The sequence below is a fragment of the Melozone crissalis genome, unplaced genomic scaffold, assembly GCF_028551555.1.
Source record: "Melozone crissalis strain CALT ecotype California unplaced genomic scaffold, PUWL_Pcris_2 ptg000068l_1, whole genome shotgun sequence".
NCBI lineage: Eukaryota > Metazoa > Chordata > Aves > Passeriformes > Passerellidae > Melozone > Melozone crissalis.
Window position 1 is genome coordinate 876,958 of NW_026535846.1, and position 21,319 is coordinate 898,276.

The 21,319-nt window shown below is 48.5% G+C and overlaps 1 non-coding gene across 1 annotated transcript; it reads right to left on the minus strand.

Annotated features, from left to right (window-relative positions):
• Nucleotides 1-18,589: 18,589 nt before the first annotated feature.
• On the minus strand, nucleotides 18,590-18,793 carry LOC128946016 (small nucleolar RNA SNORA74). Its single transcript, XR_008483923.1, has one exon. It is a non-coding gene; the product is annotated as a small nucleolar RNA SNORA74 (small nucleolar RNA).
• Between the last annotated feature and the right edge of the window lie 2,526 nt (nucleotides 18,794-21,319).

The following is a 21,319-nucleotide window of genomic DNA, read 5'->3' on the forward strand; positions in this document are numbered from 1 at the left end:
CTAGTTCTTCTTGTTTGTTGGTCTGGTGTCAGTTGTCACTCCTACTGCTAAAACCACTCATTTCTGTTCAGGTACCTTCCATTGAAGTTTTCTTTTTCTAAACAGAACTGTTGCTTCCAAATTTTCAAGCAAATCCCTGCATAGGACAGATTTGGGTGAGTTTGGTAAATAAAGAAACTGATGTATTCCCATTTTCTTCTTGATTTTACATTGAAGTGGTTTCAGGAAGAATGCATTTTCTGGCTGGCCAGTGGTTCCTATTGCTTGAAGATAGTTTTCACTTTTGGGTATCAGTGCTTGATTCAAGAGTGAAAATGTGTCTCCACAATTAGTTAAAAATTCAACTTCTTTATTATTCTTTAGCTGCATTTTAACCGGTAACCTGCTAGGGTAAGAATTGCCAGTCTCGGTCATTTCTTATCATCTAGAGTGGCTGCCAGAGTTTTGTGTACTTTGTCTGCTAACTCTGGGCACTGGCCTTATTTCCAGTGTCCTGATTTCTTACAAGATGCACATTGATTTGGCCCCAGCTTGGTCTGTGGCTGCTTTGAACCTCCTCTGCCTCTGCTCTTTTCGTCCCTGCCTCTGCTTCATCCACGCCCACGTCCGGCCTCTCCCTGGTGCCGATCCAGAGCTGCCACCATGGCTGCGGGAGCTCTTTTTTATTTTCTCTCTCTTGATTATCATACACTTTCTATGCTTTTCTCATTCATGCCTTTAAGTCTGTCTTGACAGGCTCTTTCAGCTTCTGAAATTTCTGCCTGACATCTGGGCTAGATTGCCCTGACATCAGGGAAACCCACTGCTGCTTTCCCATATCCGACCAGGGATGCAGGGCTGCGCATTTACATGCAGCTGCTCACAGCCTGTCCACAAAGTCAGTGGGTGACTTGTGCTGTCCCTGTGTAACGTTATCTATTACTGACCGAGTTATTGCTTTTGGAATGGCATTTTTTAATTCCAATGTGACTACGTCCTGGTATCTGGTTAACATTGCACAGCTGCCTGCATTGTTTGCGTCCCACAAAGGGCTTGCAGTAGGACACAGCTGGTCCATTGTACCTTGCAAGGCTCCACTAGCAATTTGTCCCTGCACACGTGCTCTGGCCACCTTGATCACCAACTCTCTTGCTGGTTTGGTTAGCTCTGTCAATATGAAATCACTATCACCTCAGTCTGGCTCTTGACTCTTGACTATGAACTCCAATCTTTTTGCTGCTTTGCTAGCGTTTTCTCTATCCATTTCAACTTTTTGCCACCAACTCTTGAGGTCACTAGTAGAAAAGCAGATGTTCACCCACATGGCTTTTCCTGGGGGACTCAAGACTTGCCTTAAGGGGGTGACTAAAGGCCAAGCTTTCTTGGTTTTATTCCTTGTGTTGGTTGTCACTGGGGGTCCCTGAAATTGTCCCCTCACCTGGATTATTCATCTCATCCTCACGGCCATTTGGCTTTCATTCGGGGGCCGGAGTGGTTGCCTGAGGTGGAGTGTACCCGTGCTGGCCTGGGCTAACTCAGCTCTAAGTCTTGGACACCTAGAACACAATCTTCCTGGTGAATTTCAGCCAATTTCAAACATCTCTGCCTTATGCTGAGTGCTAAATGACATCTCTTTCTTTTCTGCCTCTTATCTCTTTCCAAAGTTAGGACTAAAGGTCCCATGGGGCCAAATCAAAGCCACATTCTTTCTGACACTTGGCTTTATTCTTCAGGGTAAAAACCATGTCTGCATATATCACTGGATCTCATTTTTCTCCTTGTCTTAAAAATAACATCAACTGTAACAATGGATCATAACGTTCCATTGGGGGGGTCCCTTTTCACCACTTTCTAATTGATACTAAGCCTACCATTGGGTAAGAGTATTTCATCAGATTACCTTACGTGAAAAACTACCCTCTGGGACTCCTCCCAAATCTTTCTCATCTGCTAAATTACATTCTAGTGGACTCTTTTTAATACCATCTTTACTTCTTGTGTTATTCATTCTTCATGCTATCTAAATTTCCAAACTTAGCCGGATGTATTAGTACTTCTTGTTTCCTTCTCTTTATCCCCTGTAGACTAAACATACACAGGCTGTTTCTGAGTCACCCAGCACGAATATTGTTTTTTATACTCCTAACAAGCAGTGAAAACAAAAGGATTCCACATTCCACACAATCTACAAGGAATTGGGGTATGATCGGACATAAAACGAGTTTCTTAAAACACTGCCTAAAGTCATACTCAGGAGTATATACTCATGTAAACCTAGAGGTCACAATCCTTGACTTTGGATGTAGTGTCTAAAAGCTTGGGTGACTGCTCCAAGTTGTTCAAACACTTCTCAAACTCAGACGGGATTGATGCTGTGCCCATTTCCCTGGGGTGTTCCGGTTCGTGTTTATTTATCAGTTATGGTAGAATGGTTTCTTTTCATGTACCCTGTATTTTCCCCAAGTTGGTTTACCCCTAGGTTTTTCCCTCCCTCAAAGCTGTCCCTCATGCCATTCCCTGCTCTTTGTTCCAGCTCCTTCCCTGCCTCTCAAGATAATCCAGCTCTTTATTCCTCAACCTTCCCTGTCACTTTTGCCTTGGACCAATCCCTGACTGCACCACCCCTTTGGAATTCCCTATTGCTGGAAGCCCCTCTGGCCCATGTGACCCACCCTCTCCTCTCATCTGTCCTAATTAGTGCCAAGCAACTGATGGAATCCCCTCGCTCCTCCCCTGCAGATTCCTTTTTGCTCAATCCTTTGTATCCGCCCCCCTGAGTTGTACCCCGATAAAATCTCATGCACAGAAGTGCTGGCGGCTCTATGCTGCTGAATCCTTCCCTTGGGATAAACCTTTGCCTGTGGAACCTCACAATCGAGGAGGTTCCTCCTTTTCTTTGGCCTGCTCCGTGCTGCAGTTAGGAGATCCTGAACCACTGAGCAGTGGCTCACCAGGGTCAGCCGCGGGCAGGACCCACGCCTTGGCCGTTCCCCACTCCTGGCGCAGCGCTGCAGTTTTCCCAAGAGCCAGCCCGGGCTCCGCTGGGCTGCGTCCATGGGGAACCTGTCCCAGTGCCTGACTGTGCTCTGGGTGAAAAACCTTTTCCTGATAAGGAAATGAAACTTGCCCTGTCCCAGCTGCCTGCCCTTTTCTCCAGTCCTGTCACTGGTCCCAACAGTGACGAGAGCTGCAGCAGCCCCTCTGATTCCCCTCAGGAGGAGTTGTGCTTCAGTACCTATTACCTCCGAGGCAGCCTGGACTCCTTCATAGGCAGCCAAGATTTCCTTCTCTGTTGGAGTGTAGTTGGCTTCAGACCCTCTGTAGCTTCGACTCCAACATCCCAGTGGTCGACCCCGTGTCTCCCCAGGCACCTTCTGCCAAAGACTCCAGGACAAGCCATGGTTCCTGGCTGCAGAGTAGAGCATGTTCTTTACCTCTGGTCCTGTCCTGACTGGACCAAGGGCTACTGCATGGGCAATCTCCCGCTTAATCTGGACAAAGGCTTGTTGCTGCTCAGGGCCCCACTGGAAATTGTTCTTCTTGCGGGTGACCAGGTAGAGAGGGCTCACGATCTGACTGTACTCAGGAATATGCATCCTCCAAAAACCTATGGCACCCAGGAAAGTTTGTGTCTCTTTCTTATTGGTGAGTGGAGACATTCCTGTGATCTTATTGATGACATCTGTAGGAATCTGATGCTGTCCATCTTTCCACTTCACTCCCAGATGATGAATCTCACGAGCTGGTCCCTTTACTTTGCTCTATTTAATGGTGAAACCAGCTCCCAGGAGGATCTGGATGATTTCCTTCCCTTTCTCAAACACTTCCGCAGTTGTGTTCCCCCTCACAATGATGTCATCAATATACTGCAGATGTTCTGGCGCCTCTCCCCTTTCTAGTGCAGTCTGGATCAGTCCATGGGAGATGGTGGGGCTGTGCTTCCACCCCTGGGGCAGTCGGTTCCAGGTGTACTGCACTCCCCTCCATGTGATAGCAAACTGAGGCCTGCATTCTGCTGCCAGAGGAATGGAGAAAAATGCATTGGCAATGTCTATAGTGGCATACCACTTTGCTGCCTTGGACTCAAGCTCGTACTGGAGCTCTAATATGTCTGGCACGGCAGCACTCAGTGGTGGAGTCACTTCATTCAATGCACGGTAGTCCACGGTCAATCTCCATTCCCCGTCAGATTTTCGCACAGGCCAAATGGGGCTGTTGAAGGGTGAGTGGGTCTTGCTGACCACCCTTTGGCTCTCCAGCTCTCGGATCATCTTATGGAGGGGGATCACAGATCTCGAGTGGTTCTATACTGTCGTTGATGCACTGTTGAGGTGGCAATTGGTACTCGTTGCTCTTCTCCTGTCAGGCATCCTACTGCAGATGGATTCTCAGAAAACCCAGGCAAGGTGTTCAATTGCTGGATACCCTCTGTCTCTACAGCAGCTATTCCAAATGCCCACCTGAGTCCTTTTGGGTCTTTGAAGTACCCACTTCGAAGGTAGTCTATGCCCAAAATACATGGGGCCTCTGGGCCAGTCACAATAGGATGCTTCTTCCACTCATTTCCTGTTAGGCTCACATCAGCCTGCACCAAAGTGAAATCCTGGGATCCCCCTGTCACACCAGCAATAGAAACAGACTCTGTCCCCACATGTCTTGATGGGATTAATGTGCATTGCGCACCAGTATCGACCAAAGCTTTTTACTATTGTGGTTCTGATGTGCCAGGCCAACGAATCCACACAGTCCAAAAAACACGATTTTCCCTGGCCTCTACGTGGCTAGAGGCAGGGCCCCTCTAAGCCTGGTTATCCTTCTTTCCCTGGGTGTATGTTTTGGATGTTCCTTCGAGGGGATCAGACGTCATCATCATCATACCTGGCCATTCGGCTACGGGCAACTGGAGCTGCTTTCCTTCTGGTGGCTTCCTTCAGTTCACGCACTCATCATGCCAGAACAGCAGTAGGTTTCCTATCCCACCTTCTCATGTTTTCCCCACAATCTCGCAGGTAAAACCACAGCTCAGCTCGTGGGGTGTACCTTCTCTCACCATCTGGGAAACCTCTGCCTTGGAGACCAGAACCTCAGATCTGTACTGCTGAAATTTGGAGAAGTTCTTCTTTAATCTCCTCTCTAAGCTTCTTATGGTTCTCCTCTATCTTATCCTCTAAGTTCTGCAGACGTGTTTCTACCGCTGTGATTCTGGCATGTGTCGGGCCATGTACAGCATCTGCATATGCTCGGAGCTTCCTTGCCATGTCAAGCACAGTCTCACCCCTCTCATCCTGCTTCATGATGGCTAAGGCAGAAGCATATTCGTGTGGCCCAAGTCGTACGAGTTTTCGCCACATCACAGACCTGCATGGTACTAAGTCTGGGTTCCTAGTTGTTACATCATCTGAGAAGATAATCTTTGCCACTGCCATTTCTCTCAGGCGTTGGATCCCTCGCTCTATTGTCTTCCACTGAGTTTGCTGCATATAGAGATCGTCTGCACACAGGTATCTTTCTGCTACGCTTCTTAGGACCCGTTCCCAGAGGCTGTGAGAGTTAGCCCCCCTCATCATTCCTTGGTCTATGACAGGATCCTGTGACAGGGATCCCAAATGCCTGGCTTCAGCGGCGTCCAGAATTGTAGCCTCGCCTGCAGCATCCCAGAGACAGACAAGCCAACTAATTATGGATTCATCAGACCTTCGAGTGTAGTCCTTCCGTAGGCCACGAAGGTCCTTCAGGGAATAGGACTCATCTGATCTTGCACCTGCTGCTTTGACTCCTGATTTTATGTCAGGAGGCATTGAGGTTCCTTCTCCTTCATCATCATCATCATCATCATCCCCTGGTCGATTGGTCTTGTCCGTGCATTTCCCACTTCTAGTGCTGGTAGCAACAGCCATGGGTTTAGCTGCTGGCTTCGAGCCTGGAGTGTTAGCTGCAGCCTGAGTCACCGGGACAGTTGCTGATTGATCTCCCTGCCCCCCTGCCTCTGTCTGCTGCCCGACAGTATCTAGCAGTGTGCGATAAGCATACTCCGGGGCCCAGCTCACTGCAATGACCTTCCTGTCCTTAGGCTCATCCTGGTACTTCTCTTTCAGATATTTCCCCACCTCAGCTGGGTTCTGAATTTTTTCATGGGGAAAATCCTAGACTATAGGGTCAGAGAATTCCTTCAGGATTTGGCCCATATCCTCCCATTTCCCACACCACTTAGGGTTTTCCACACCGGGGTTTACTCCTGAGTCAGGGGTCTCATCAGCCCATCTAGAAATCTCAGCCCTCATTCTAGAGAAGCAGCAGGCTGTATAGAGGAAGGTTACCAGATTGAATACCAGGAAGATGGTTTCTTTAACATTGAGGGGAAACTGAACATCCTTCACTAGTGATGCAACTGATTCATAGGAGAAGGAGGAAAGCAGAGGCTGAAAAACCTCATTCCCTCCTGCTCCTCCTGCAACAAACTGGATGCATAACCATAGCCATGAACCATTCATACCTGGAGCAGACCCTAGCATGTTTATAAACTTCTTGCACATTATTGCCACCAAGCCCAGCAGGATAGCTACTCTGGTCACTGCCCCTCTGATGTAAAAACTACGTATTAGGGGCAATACTAAAGCTATTTCTGGATAAGAAAATAAACCTAGGGACCAGAAAGGTATTAAAATCTCAAAAAACCCTAGGGACCAGAAATGCATGCAAACCTTCACCCCAATAGACATTATGAATTCAAAAAGCATGGCTATTAGCTGATTTAAATGAACACAGAGTAATAGCAACCAAAATGCAGTCAAAACAGGGTTTTTCCACTCTCTCTCGAGCCCCACGTTTGGGCACCAATATTTTGTCCTGGTTGAGGGCAAATTTGTTAAAGAATATGCAAAGGATCCTCCAGAAAGCAAAACCCACACGGCCCCTCCCCCCAGCCGGTTCGGGAAAAATTTTCTTGGAGAGAGGTGGAAAGAACCTGTTTGTTTGACAGACACAGCACTCCCCAGCACACAAAATGAACAATACCAGATGACACCGCTCTGAGAAAGATGACAAAATCAGAAAGTCTCTTTCGGGGGTGGTTGCTCTGCTCTCAGTCCCTCCGGCGCTGGGGCAGCTGCTGCAGCCAAACCTTCGGTGTTCCCGGGTCCCAGTCCAGAGCAGGTTCGAGATGGTCACAGGAACAGGAGAGGAGAAACAGTCTGAGAAGGAATTTGGACTGTTTAGCTAGAACTAGCTAATAAGCAGAAGCAAAAGCGAGAGCAGAAGCAAGAGCAGAAAAGCAAGCAAGCAAAGCAGCAAGTTGAAAGCAAGAAGTGAAAAACAGCCCTATGTACTGCCTATCTCTGTGTCCCTGATAAGAGAAACCCAAACAAAACTTCCACTCTTCAGAGCCAGTCTTAAAGGCACAGAACAGATGAATGGGGATACAAGCATCATAACGTCACCCCAGGACATTCAGTAATTTCTATTTCTAATATTTTACTCATCAGCAATTTTTATTTCAAATTATTACATCACAATTCTATACACTATTGTGATTTTTATTTCTCAGGATGTATCTCAAAGGAGTATCTCCAGATGTTGATGGTCCGGTTTCCGAAAGACGAAAGACGAATTCCATCTGGTGGGGTCCAGCTCCCCAGATGTGTGTCTACTTTTTAATTGCAGAGACCATAAATCTCATAACAGTGATGTCTAGCTCCTCTTTGGTTGAAACTATAAACTCTTGAGGTGATGTTCATCTTCTTTTCTCAAACTGCTTTTCTCTGCTTCAATAAGGCATGAGATAAGCATATTTCCTTTATATATATTCAAAGCTATAGTTTCAAGGATACAAGTAATATTCTAAAATTATACTTCAAAAGGTTATTATTGCAGAGCTTTTTTATGGATTAAATGCAAGCAAAAAGGAACATCCTTAACACCTTAATTCCAATGCTCCTAAATCAACTAGGGTTAATTGCAAACAAAAGATAGGCTCAAAAGCCTTTTTCCATGCTTTATTTTCCTCAGTTAGTTTTAGAATTCCCAACTATCCCATTGTTGATGTCCACACATTTCGCATTCACAAATACACAGGTCGCCTGTTTGTACCTGACATGATACACAGCTTTGCATCTCACAGTTCTCCCTCTGCTTGTATAAATTTTCATTTATCTTACTCATTCGAGTCTGGGCTTCAAATCTGGCCAAAACTTTGGAAGCTTTCTCTTTTTGGCCTCTTTTCTTTAATTTCATTTTTTTTTTGTTATCATAGCTGTTTTCTCAAATCTACTAACTTCTCCGGTAGCCAATGCCGAGTCGGTTACTGCAATCTGCATGCTTTGAATAACTAAGTGGATTAGTCAGATAAAACATGGAATAAGGCAAGGTAGAAACAATAACCCAGCTAATGAGCACAATATCAGGAACTCTATTTTCTTCTACCAAGCTCTTATTCCAAGCATCTGGTCCCACCATGAGGCTTGAAGAATGGAATTCTATTTTTGGACAGGGACATGAGCTACTCTTTTGATCTCTGCTGCTAAACTTCAGATGGTTTTTCTGTAATCATCAGTCTCAACTTTTCTATCTACGGGGCAGTTCGCTGTAAGCTTTTTGTTTACAAATCTCATATATACAACTTGGGGCTTTCTATAGGTTATTTACACTCTCAGGTTTTAAATTTTCTCCAACTCAGCATAATTTGCCACTCATAGTGCACATTTTTAATTGGTTATGGTCATAGCACACTTCACTAACATGGGAATGTGCCATGAACATTGATTCCATTTTTCCCGCAATCCAGACAGTATGATTGCATTTGTCACAGACAGCCGGAGCAATAGGCTCTGATCCTGCAGCTCGCTCGTGGATTACGTGGAGTTCAGGAGTGAGGCTACTAAGGCCCATTGCCTGGGATGCAATGATCAATGCAGTGAAAATAATCCTCAGAGGGTTTAACTCTCTACCTCTCTCAAGGCCCCTTGGGTTGCATCCAAGGGCCGAGATGTAGATCTTCTGGGTAGCAGAGTTTATACCTTGGGATTTAGTCACTGATATCTTTTGTTTCATTTTTGCCTTTTGCCTCATGAGCTTTCAGATCTCTATTTATCGTGGTTGTGGCCCAATTCTTTTTAATTTAGGCCAATTGGCCCCTGAGTTTGGGGGATGTGCGAGTACAATAGGGTTGGTGTATGTGCCTCCCCCTCTTCCAGCGACACTTGGCTTCCTGCCTCTCTTTTGCTTTAATTTGATATTCGTCTGGTATCTAATTGCTCTTGTCACACTCTACTTTTTTTATTTTGGCTTTTGGTACTTCTTGTAAATCAATTCTTGCTCTTGTTTTGTGTACTTCAAGTTCTCTACCAATCTTTATCACCTGTTTTAATATATCCTTTCCTTACTGCAGCCCACAGAGTTTTGTCGCTTTCTTTCTCTATTTCTTTCATACAATTACAGCAGAGAGCATTAGGGATCTGTCCCCTTGGTAGGTTTGTATACTAAAATTCTTCACACTCTATACACTTAAAACAACTCTATGGATAACACAGTTTGGAGTAGTACATTTCACTTCTCGTGAGTACAACTGGTTTTGCAGCTTAAGGTAGGAGCGTTTTTGTGACACATATCAGTCTTTTTAACTTGGTTTTCAGTTCCCCAGGGGTAGATGCAATTCTCCACTGGGATTCAGCAGGCGTCTCTGTTGGTGGTTCTGTCTCTGTCAGTGGTTCTGCTGGTCCTTTGATCCATGACGCGTGGGTCCAGCCTTTTTCCGCAGTTGGACAGCTGTATCAGTGATCAGCAGAGTTAAATATGGACCTTCCCACCTGGGAGACAAACTTTCTTCATTCCAGCTTTTAATCAGCACCCAGTCAGCCAGTTTTATTTGATGTATGCTAAATCCGAGAGGGACTGATTGAGCAATTACTCCTTTCTCCCTTAGTTCTAGGACATGTTGTCCCATCTTCTGGATGTATTTTTGAATAGTCGTATCGGCTGTGACTACTGATGTTTGGGGTACTTCCTGGGAAAAAGGCATTCTATAAAACATCTCATATGCAGAAACTCCCCTATCTGCATTTGGAAGTGTCCTTATATTAAGCAATGCTAAAGGTAAACATTTTACTCATGACATTTGTGTCTCAATCATTAATTTTGTTAACTGCTGTTTTATAGTTTGGTTCATTCTTTCTACTCTCCCAGAGCTCTGGGGGTGCCAAGAGGTGTGATATTCCCAGGAAGTCCCCATGGCTTGTGTTACTCTTTTTATGATGCTGGAAGTAAAGTGGGAGCCCTGATCAGAATCAATGGCCCTAATAACCTCAAATCAAGGAATGATTTGTTCTAACAATATTTTAACTACAAACTTCGCTGTGGCTTGGGCAGCTGGGTAGGCTTCTACTCAATGAGTTAGTTGATCTACTAATACTAACAAGTATTTCTATCTGCTTACCTTTGGTAATTTAGTACAATCTACTTGAACTCTTTCAAATGGTCAGTAGGCAATTTTTCTACTACTGGTTGGAGCTTGTCTCATTACCTTTTTGTTAACCTTTTGACATGTCAAACACCTCTGTGTTATTTGTTTCTCTATTTCAAAAATTCTAATTCATCTATAATATTTTAAAAAATGATCACATAAGGCTCTTGTTCTCCAATGAGTACGTTGGTGTAACTGGCTTAGAATCTTTCTAGCATTTTTACCTACAAGCTTTAGGTAAAATCTCTCTCTCATCTTTCCCCTGACGTTCATTCAGGGCCTTGCTAATATTTTGCCCTCTTGGGACTGCTTCTCGGATTCCTTGAATAATTATATTCCTGAGATCTACCATATTCTGCCTGTCTTGGTCATTGTTATGGTCCCAGTTAGGAGCTGCCAGGGGCCATTTCATTTCTCTTAAAGGTCCCTGCTGGTGGTCTCTATCCCAAATTCTCATGCCAGCTGATAAAACAGGTGTTTTTATCAGCTGCCTCTCCTCTGCTGTAAATAAAATACTTAAAATTGACTGAATCTCCATCTGGGTCTTAGAAACTGATCTAGCCTTTCAGACACCCCCAGAGGATCTTCAAGTAACCTTCTCATTTCATTTTTTAAAAGCCCTTACATCCCCGGTGTTCAGGGGTGCTGGCACATACCCAATGACTGGTCCCCCTTGATTTCCTACTAATGGTATTTCCCTCAATGGGTACAGCTGCCCCCCTTCCCTTCTTTATTGCTATCCGCACTGCTTTCTGCTCATGCCCTTTCCTGGCTTCTCGTTCTGTGTGCTGGGGGTGAATCAAGTACTGGGAGCGGAGCCACCGGGGCTTGTGGCAGCAGGAGCAGGAGCCACCGGGGCTTGTGGCAGCGTCAGTGGAACCACCGGGGCTTGTAGCAGTGGCAGTGGAGCCACCGGGGCTTGTAGCAGTGGCAGTGGAGCCACCGGGGCTTGTGGCAGTGGCAGTAGAACCACCGGGGCTTGCGGTGCAGGGGGTGCTGGAATGGGTGCAAAGGGTGCCGGGTTAGGTGCTGGATGAGGCACCTCTGCCAGTGCAGCTGGCTGTGGTAGGTAAGGGGGGGGAAGGTTACCTAAGGCATCCCACTGATCCCTTTTCTTTTTGGTTTTTAATGCATACAGGGGAGTAGGCCAGGACCATGCCATAAAGCATAATCGCTTTCTTCTTGGTTAATAGGGTCCTTTTTATTTACATAGGCATTCAAGGCCTTACAGATCTACCATTCAGACGACTCGTACATTGGCTAGTATAAATTATCAGGTCGTATCATTTCCTTAGTCCATTCTACCATACAATATTGTATCATTTTCTCTTTACTTTTTCCTCTCCTGGATTCACATTTGTCCCACAATTTTAACATTACCCCAAAGGGGCTGTCCTGGGGTATATCTGGCAAAATGCTCCCTCTCCTTCCAGTACTTTCAGTACCTTTATTTTCCTGCTGGTTTATACCAGCTCTTGGGTATTTGCTCTGGCATTGACCCATTTTTCCACTGAATGGGTGTACCCTCACTCGCTCTAACCTCACTCGTTCAAACCTTAGTCCTTTCTTGTCAGGAATTTCCTTAATAAAAAGTCCCTTCTAATGCCTCCCGCCTCTGATTTTCCACAAGGAAAAAAAAATCCTCTCCATAACTATTATCTTATCTCACCTCCCCCGACCTTTTATATACAGAAAATCCCCTTCCACACACTTTGTTCCTTCATCTGCCACCCCCCTCGCAGGGTAGCGAAACTGAGGTTAGAAGAACCCCTCACTCATGTCGTGACTAGGTCACGTCTCATACACACACCATTCACACTCTTACACACCTACACCCGTTCTTGTCCCACCAAACCAAGCGATACTTACAGCCTCCTTTTCTCACCTGGGTCTTCGTGCACGAGTTTATTACAGGTGAACTTATTACAGTCTACTCCGGGAGCTCAAAATTCTTTGCTCGTAATTTACCTTATGGATTTCCTCTTCCCTGAGAGATTCCCCTGTCACTCAGGGCCACCAGAGGCAGAAGCCTCCAAGGTGGGACGCCTCCCTGAGATCAGGAGTCTCCCTCAATGGATTTGGAAATTCCCGGCCAACGCACCAAATCTGTTATGAATAAGAGGCTTAACTAGGCCAATATTCAAGCAGCAATCAATTTATTATTTAATATGGTAAAGTATGAGCCATACAGCGCTGGGTACAGTGGGGGAAGTTTTCCCTCCAACTGCACACCGATAATTGATGGTTACAAGTATTTATAGGGGTACTCATCAGGTTTTTTTTCAACAGTTTCTATTTCCAATTTTTACTCATCAGCAATTTTTATTCCAAATTATTACATCACAATTCTATACACTATTGTGATTTTAATTTCTCAGGATGTATTTTCAAAGGAGTATCTCCACATGGTGACGGTCCAGTTTCCAAAAGAAGAAAGACGAATCCCATCATGTGCGGTCCAGCTCCCCAGATGTGGGTCCACCTTTTAATTGCAGAGACTCTAAATCTCATAACAGTCATGTCCAGCTTCCCTTTGGTCGAAACTACAAACCCTTGAGGTGATGGTCATCTTTATTTCTCAAGCTGTTTTTCTGTGCTTCAATAAGGCGTGAGATAAGCATATTTCCTTTATATATATTCCAAAGCTATAGTTTCAAGGATACAAGTAATATTCTAAAATTATACTTCAAAAGGTTATTATTGCAGAGCTTTTTTATGGATTAAATGCAAGCAAAAAGGAACATCTTTAACACCTTAATTCCAATGCTCCTAAATCAACCAGGGTTAATTGCAAACAAAAGATAGGTTCATAGGCCTTTTTCCATGCTTTATTTTCCTCAGTTATTATTAGAATTCACAGCTCTCCCATTGTCGGGGTCCACACATTTCGCATTCGCAAATGCACATATTGCCTGTTTGTACCTGACACGAAATACAGCTTTGCGTCTCACAGAGGCCACTTTGGGGTCCCTTAAAACATTTCTGGGGCACATTTGGGGCAGTTTTGGGTCTGGGGAGAGAATTCAGAGAGAACTTGAGGGTCTGGAAGACACTTGGGGGAGCCAGGTGGGCACTTGGAGGGGCACTCAGGGATTCTGAGGGACAATTCGGGGTCCGGGGCAGCACTTGGGGGTCCAGGGGGGCCCTTGGAGGTCAGGGAGGGGAATTTGGGGCCCTTCGGGGTCCGGGCAGGCCCTTGGGGGGCTCGAACGGGGCTCCCTGGGGCGCAGGAGGTGACCGGAGTTTTAGGCGAGGGTATCAAACAGTTTAAAGAGGCCGCGGAGCATCATGGGAGTTCTGGGCGCAGCTGCACTGGCTCTCGGTGGGGCGCAGAGCATGATGGGAGCTGTAGTCCCGGAAGTGGCTCGAACACGATGTTTGGGGTCCAGGAAGGCTCTTGGGGGACACTTTTGCATCCGAGCCGTGACTTGAGGTCCTTGGGGAAACTTAAACTGTTTGGGAGCGCTTGCCGGGAGCTCGGGGAGCTCTAACCGGGCTCTTTAGGGTGCGGGGCACAGCAGGAGTTTTAGGCGTGGGACTGTGTTCTGAGGGGCCGTGGAGCTGCGGGGATGACAGGAAATGAATTCCCAGAAGTGGCTGTACTGGGCATCTGTGGGGTTCGGAGCACTCAGGAGGTCCGGGGACACTTTGGGGGGTCCCGAATGGGCGCTGAGGGACCACGGAGGGATCCTGGAGGGTCTGGGGGAAAATTATGGGAAAGATGTGGGCGGATCCCGGGATTCTGTGGAGCACGGGGCATGACGGGCGTTGTAGTCCTTGCTCCAATGAGGCTGTAACAGGCCGCGAGGCATGACAGGAGTTGTATGCAAAAATAAAATATGGCGCCTATCTAGGCGCCAATCCCAGACTCGGATCCCTGGTGCTGATTGACTGCAACTGGTGATGGGCGGGAGCCTCGGCAAATGGGATGCGGTGGAGGCGGTAACAGCCTATTCACCCTCCTCCAGTCCCTCCCACTACAGCCCAGTTCATTCCCAGTACAGACCAGTAAACCCTCAGTAAAGCCCAGTTCATCCCAGGTACAATCCAGTACAAGCCCAGTGCCCCTCCAGTTCCTCCCAGTACAGCCCAGTCCATCCCAATACACCTGAGCTGATTCCCAGTTGTTTCCAGTTCCTCCCAGTGTCATCCACAGGATGCCCCAGGGTCCCCAATCTTCTCTGCAATAACCCCAGTGTCCCCGTTATGTCCCAGTATCCCCCAGTGGGACTCCCAGTATGTCCCAGTGTTTCCCACAGCATTCCCAGTGTTCCCCAGTACATCCCAGTCCTCCCCAGTGTCACTCCCTGTATATCCCAGTGTCTCCCACAGCGTTCCCAGTGTTCCCCAGTATGTCCCAGTCCTCCCCAGTGTTTCCAAGGACAGTTTCATTTCTCACGGAGGCCATGGCAGCCAAACCCAGCAGTGGGGTCAGTGCAGCGTCCGTGGCCACAGCCCCTTGCAGTGCCCAGTGCAGCTTGGGCTGATGATCCACCCTCACAGCTGGCCCAGGGCAGCTCTGCAGTGGCTTTGGTGGCACCTGGGGCTGGCACACACCTGAGCAGTGTGTCTGTTTGCACTGGGGAAACTCAGCAGTTTGAGATTGCTGCAAAAAGTACAAAAAGGGAAAACCCCTCTCAGGCTGGGTGCAGCCAGCTCTGCAAGCACAGCAGGGCCCAGGGCAGTGAGGACAGACAGGATGGGGCTGGGAAATGTGGAGCAAGGTTGTCCACACTGGGTCAGAGCTCCAGGCACAGCTTCTGTGAGCAGGGCAGAGCTGCTGAGGAGAGACCCTGGGTCAATATCAATCACAGAATGCTGCAGTCACCTCTTCTCCAAGGAAAAGAAAAGAAAAGAAAAGAAAAGAAAAGAAAAGAAAAGAAAAGAAAAGAAAAGAAAAGAAAAGAAAAGAAAAGAAAAAAGAAAAGAAAAAAGAAAAGAAAAGAAAATACATGCTTTAAAATAGGAAAGTGTATTTCTTACAAGTTTTTGAAATATTTCTCTGACACTGGACTAGGAAAATTTTAATGACCCTCTCAGTGTTTTGGTGTTGTTTACATCGAACTCAGCCCCTGGGAGTGCCTTCAAAAAACTTCTCAAGAACTCAAAATTAAATTAAAACTCCAAAGTTTTTTGAGGTTTAATGGGTCCCACATGAGGGACACAACTGACAAAGTGTCCCCAGGTTCCAGTTAGAGCAGAACACTGGAGGCAGTGATGACAGCTGGGGACAAACAAGGCAAAGGTGTCTCTGGTGCTGACCAAAGCTGGATGTGTCTCAGGAATGCCAAGGGCCAAGGGCTGAGCCCCAGCCCCTGGCCAGGCAGATCCTGTCCCTCCCTCCTTGCTCAGGGCTCTTCCCAGGATGGGCACTGGCATGTGGGGATGTGCAATGGCAAGGGCAGGAGCATGGGGCGGCCCCTGCCAGGCTGCTGAGCAGGGACAAGGAGGCAATGAGGCCCCAGCCCTGCAAGGGTCACTTGTCCCCTCATGGCCTCAGGCGCAGGCCCAGCAGCCATGGCCAAAGTGCTGCCCAAGTTGGCTCTGGCAGGGCTGTCTTGAAGCTGCTGCCCATCCCTGTTCCCTGTGCAGCCCAGGCTGTCCCACAGTGTCCCTGCCCTGCGCCTCTGTCCCTGCAGGCTGTTGGCATCCCCCGGCTGCCCCACCTGGCTGGGCCCTTCCTTTGCTGACAGCTCTGCCTCCTGCCTGCCTCTGCCTGCCCACACAGAGCCTGGGGCTGACCCAGAGTCCTTCTGGGAGATGTGTTGTGCCACAGCCCTGCCCTGGGAGGGAAATTAATCTCTCCTTTCCATTCTGGGTCTTCACCGCTGCACTTGGTGACATTATTTCTATCTCAGGTTCATTTCCACTATGAAGAAGAGGTCCAATATATTTGAATCCACCTTTGTCATCCTCACAGGCTGTTCTTGTTCTGCCCTCAGTCTCCACTGAACCCAGGACTTCCAGTTCCCATACAGTGATCATGTTCTTGGGGCCTCCAAATCCCATCCTGGGAGATCTCTGGGCCTTCTCAAAGGTGCTCAGCCCTGGAGATGTGATTTAAATCCAGGAATGGCTGAGTACATTTTTGCCCAAAATTGTATTGGGGAATATAATACAGAATAATACACTGTATCTTTTAAGTGACTGAGGGCAGATTTAGATTTTCTGTAGGGATGAAATATTTTTTGATGATGGTGGCAGGACACTGGCATAGGCTGCCCTCAGAATGTAAACTCCATCCCTGGATGTGTTTAAGGTCAGGGGCTTTGTACAACCTGAACTAGTGAAGGTGTTCCTGGGTAATGGGAGTTTTACCAGAGACTCTTTTCGGTCTCTTCTAACTCAAACCATTTTACATTTCTTTGGTTCTTATATCCCAACTGCTTCTCCACAGGGCTGCAAATACCTACGCACACCCTGCCAGCATTTTAATGTGGCCTTATTCCCAACACTTTCATAAAAAGGAAAGAATTGCCATATTAGGGACATGAATTGCCATGTTTATGGAGGAATCATTAAAAGCCCCAAAAGTAAAGAAACTGAAAGGAAGGACCAAAATCTCAGTGTGAAAGATTCACCAAGTGGGATATTGGCAGAGACTCTGATGGTGACCTCCCAGCTGAGCATGGGGGTTTCTGAGTATCAGGATGGAAGGTCGCTCCCAGGAGGAGTCCTTGTGCATTTTCCTCCCCCATGGCTCTGTCCTTCCTGATCCAGCAGCTGTGGGGCAGCAGAGCAGGGGCAGTGCAGGGACAGGCCTGGTTCTGACAGGGCTGTTGTGGTTTAGGAATGGTGCTCCCAATTTACTACACCTACTACCAAGACCACGTGTCACCCCAGATTTATATTCCCACCATTGCCCCCCCACACCACAGGGGCTTTGCCTGGCCTGGCCCTGATTGATCTCAGCCCATGTTTCACAGTCAGGGATAACCTGGAGATGGTGTCCAGGGTTCACCCTTGTGTGGCCAGTCCAGACCCCCCTGAGGCACTTTAATCCTGGCCGCCCCATCCTGCTGTCTGTTGTTGTGATGCTCTTCAGTGCCCAACTCTTGGGCACGTGAGCATCCACAGGAGGGAGTTTCACAGCCAACTTCTCCCCCAGACAGAGATGTCTTGCCCCAGTCCAGCAGCCCAGCTGGGTTTCCCTCTGTGCTCCCAACTGTCCTTTTTCCATGGTTCCAGCCACCCTAGAGAGCATTTCCCACCATCCCTGAGTCAGTGCAGAGGTGCAGCGTTGGCCATTTCTCTCGCCCAGAGCTCCAGGGATGGTCCCAGTGCTGCAGTGACTGCAGGAAAGGGGACCTCACAATGGGACATTTCTTGGTCAGACACAGACAGGAAGAGTGACAAACTGTCTGTGACTCGGGTTTTGGCCTCGCAGCCCCTGCCGTGGTTTGCAGGGAGCTGCAGTGTGGCTCGGCCCTGGCTGTGCCAGGCAGTGCTGGCCTGGGAGAAGGTGTCGGTGCCAGCCGGCCCAGGGAGCTGCAGCGTGTAGGAAATGAGTTCCTCCTGGCCTCCTGCCCCAGGGTGGCACTGCAGGGCCTCATGGAGCCAAGGGGCCATTGTAGCTCTTCAGGGCCCCATGGAATTAAGGGGACTCTTTGGACATTGTGGGGCCTTGTGGGACTGAGGCCATCGTTACACTTTAGAACCAAGGGGCCACTGTGAAACTACAGGGCCTTGTGGAACTGACACTGAAATCACCCAAAAAGAAACTTTCTAACACAGTTTGAGTATCAAAAAGCATTCATTTTTATTGCAGCACTGATCACTTGGAGGATCCTTCCTCCATTCGAGTGCCCCAAACATCATGCGAACAGAGGTTTTATGACACACACAAGTTCCATATTTATGAGCTATAGAGGTTTTATGACACACACAAGTTCCATATTTATGAGCTATTCCTCTGTGATGCTCTACATCTGGCCTGTAGGCCACACAGTATAAATAATTCCAACTTCATAAGTGATTTATTATATAATTACCTTGCTTATGTAATTCAACCAGTAAGAGCAGACCCAGGCCATTGGAGACTCAGGCTGCTATTGGCTGGTCAGCTGAGTAGTAACTGGCTCAGCCAATGAGGATTACCTTCATGGGCCTTCTTATCTATATAAGGAAGTTAGATCTCAATAAAGCTGCCTGTTGCTGCATGAACACGTACAGTCTAGTCACCTGTCTCCACGGGCAGGAGTTACTCCACTCTCAGGCATGCAGAGTGCTGCCAAAACCTGGCACCACTGAGCACCAGGACAGCCTGGCTGGTGCCAGGAAAGCTCAGCAGCACCTTTCTCTCCCAGCAGCATAACACCGGCACAGGCACTGAGCAGCCACGGGCAGCTGACTACTGCTGGGAGACAAAAACCCCAAAACTGGGGGGTTTACAGGGCAGAAAAAACGTGGAGGCACTTTTCTGATGATGCCTACTCTCATCAAGGCTTCATCCAGCAAGAGGAATAGATAAGCTAAACTTATTTCTGGATAAACCACGTTATTTCCACCCTGAGGACCTGAGGCTAGCACAGGAGCCAGCAGAGGCCTTTTAGACAGCAAAACATTTTTGCCCATTTTCCCAGGCTGGCTCACGGTCACACCTCACCCATGTGGCTCCAGAGCTCTTGCTGTGTCCCACGGGCAGGTTATCCCTTCACATCTGCTCTCGCAGGCCCCAGTGCCCTCCCGGAGCGCCTCCCCGGCTGTCCCAGCACAGCTCAGCACAGCTCAGCTCGGGGTTCCACACGCGACGGCGCTGGGGCACCTCAGAGCTGCCCCTTCGGGCGGGTCACCGCCATCAGTCATCGGCTGAAGGCCTAAAGAGAGGACAGCAGAAACATCACAAATAAGCCATTAGTTCCATCTGTATTCACAAAGCTCAACAGCAGCGGCCTGGCTTGTGGCAGAGGACAAAAGCCAGCACACCGAGCGAAAGGCTGAGGAATTAATGCTGAACCGCACAGCTGAGCAACATCCCCAGTCCCCCGGCCGAACAGCTAAATAGGAGACAGTGAGTATTTCAGGAGGCGCCTTCCTGCCTCGGAGCCCCGGTCTCCAGCCCCGCTGCCGCCGCCACCTGTGCCCTGTACCCCCCCTCCCCCCCTCACCTCATGGTGGCGGTGGCCCCTCATGGCGAGGGAGCTCGGCCCGCCAGAGCTGCTCCTGGCCCTCAGGCGGCGAGCTGAAGAAGCCCAGTCCCCCAGAACCGCTTCATCTCCACGCGGCGGCGGGGGCAGAAAAGGAGCGGACTTGGCCACGCTGCCGAGGTGATTCCACAGACACCGCCCCGCTCGCTTCGGCCGCTCCCCCTGGGGCGGGGAAAAACCCTCAGTAATCAGGCACCGGGAGGGACTTTGAGATCGTCTCGTCCCACTCCCTGCCATGGGCAGGTACACCTTCCACTGTCCCAGGTTGCTCCAGTCCCTGTCCGACCTGGCCTTGGACACTTCCAGCATCCCTGACAGAGCCGGAGCAGGAACACGATCTGTGGAGCTGGGAGAACTGAACTCAAGCACCGGCTCATGGGAAGCAGAGGGCTGGTGAGCTGCCTCTGCTTGCCCCTGATGTGTCCCACTTCGGGCACAGGAGGTAGAAGTGTCAGCTCAGAAACAGCTGCCAGCAACAAAAATCCAGCCCTGAAATAAGCAGAGAAAAAGCTGTGGTGCTGCCAAGTGCCTTGCTGGGAGAAGCACAATTCCACACCTTCCCTGACCTCCACTGGATGCTGTAACATCAGCCCAGTGCTCTGTGTATCCATGTCTGGGCACAGCAGTGTAACTGTAACTCCCTCGCTGGGGATCCATTCAAAGGAAGTTTTTTCTGGGCTTTGTGCTCCATTGCGACACTTGAAGGCCTTTCCAAAAAGCCTGGCATCTCTCCCCCATGCTCCTCATGTGCTTATGCTCTCAGAGCTCAGCAGTGAACTCAGCTGGAGCTGTGCCTTGCCTCAGGCAATCATCCACTCCAGCTCTGTCTTCTTCAAATGTTTCATGGTCTATTTTCAGCCCAAGCAAGCAGCTATTCTTCCTGGATGTGGGGTGCTCCTCTCCAGCTCAGCCTGATCCTGCCTTGTCCTGGGAAGCTCTGGGCTCGTTGTGCCCAGGACACTGCTGTGTGCAGGGACAGAGGCTGGTGCTGAGCAGAAGGAGCTCGGTGCTTCCCCTGTCACTGATGAACCTGGTGAGGAACAGGTTTCCCAGCTATGCCCAGTGCAGCACAGCAAAACCTGTCTGGGGGAGAGACAGGTAAGAGCAGACACAGAACACTTCATGCTCTTGTTCCTGGGGGTCTCGCTGCCCATGGCCAAGGGCACGTGCCCACACAGGCATGGATGATGACTCTGCCAAGACCCTAAGCCACAGCTTCAGTTTAGAACTGTTTAATTAATTAGCCCAGCATGGGGCCCAAATTAATATGCTTTGTCTCTTTAATAAGACATTTTCAGCAGGATTGGGGAGATACTTCAAAAGCTTCCTGAATGCCAAATACCAGAACTCAGAAACTCTCAGTGCCAGAACCAGTCTCTCACTTCCCAGTACAGATTCCCTCTGTGTGCACAGCTTTTTCTCTGCTTGCTGGCCTTGGAGGGGGGCTCAAACAAAGGCCTGCACATCATTTGTGAACTTTGGGTGAAAAGCATCAAACCAGATGAAACACAGCAGAGCAGCTCTGCCATGGGGGTGAAGCCCTTTTCTGTCACACGAATGTGCTCTCTGCATTAGCTGCAGCCAGTCCCTGTTGTTCATCTTGACTTGCTGACCACTAAACAGAGCCTCCTTTTCTCCTGCAAGTGTCGTGGCAAGGCCTGAAAGGACTGAGATGCTTTGTTCCAAACCAGATTAGAGATATGAGTTACTACAAAACAAAAGCCCAGCAAGCCTCCTGGAG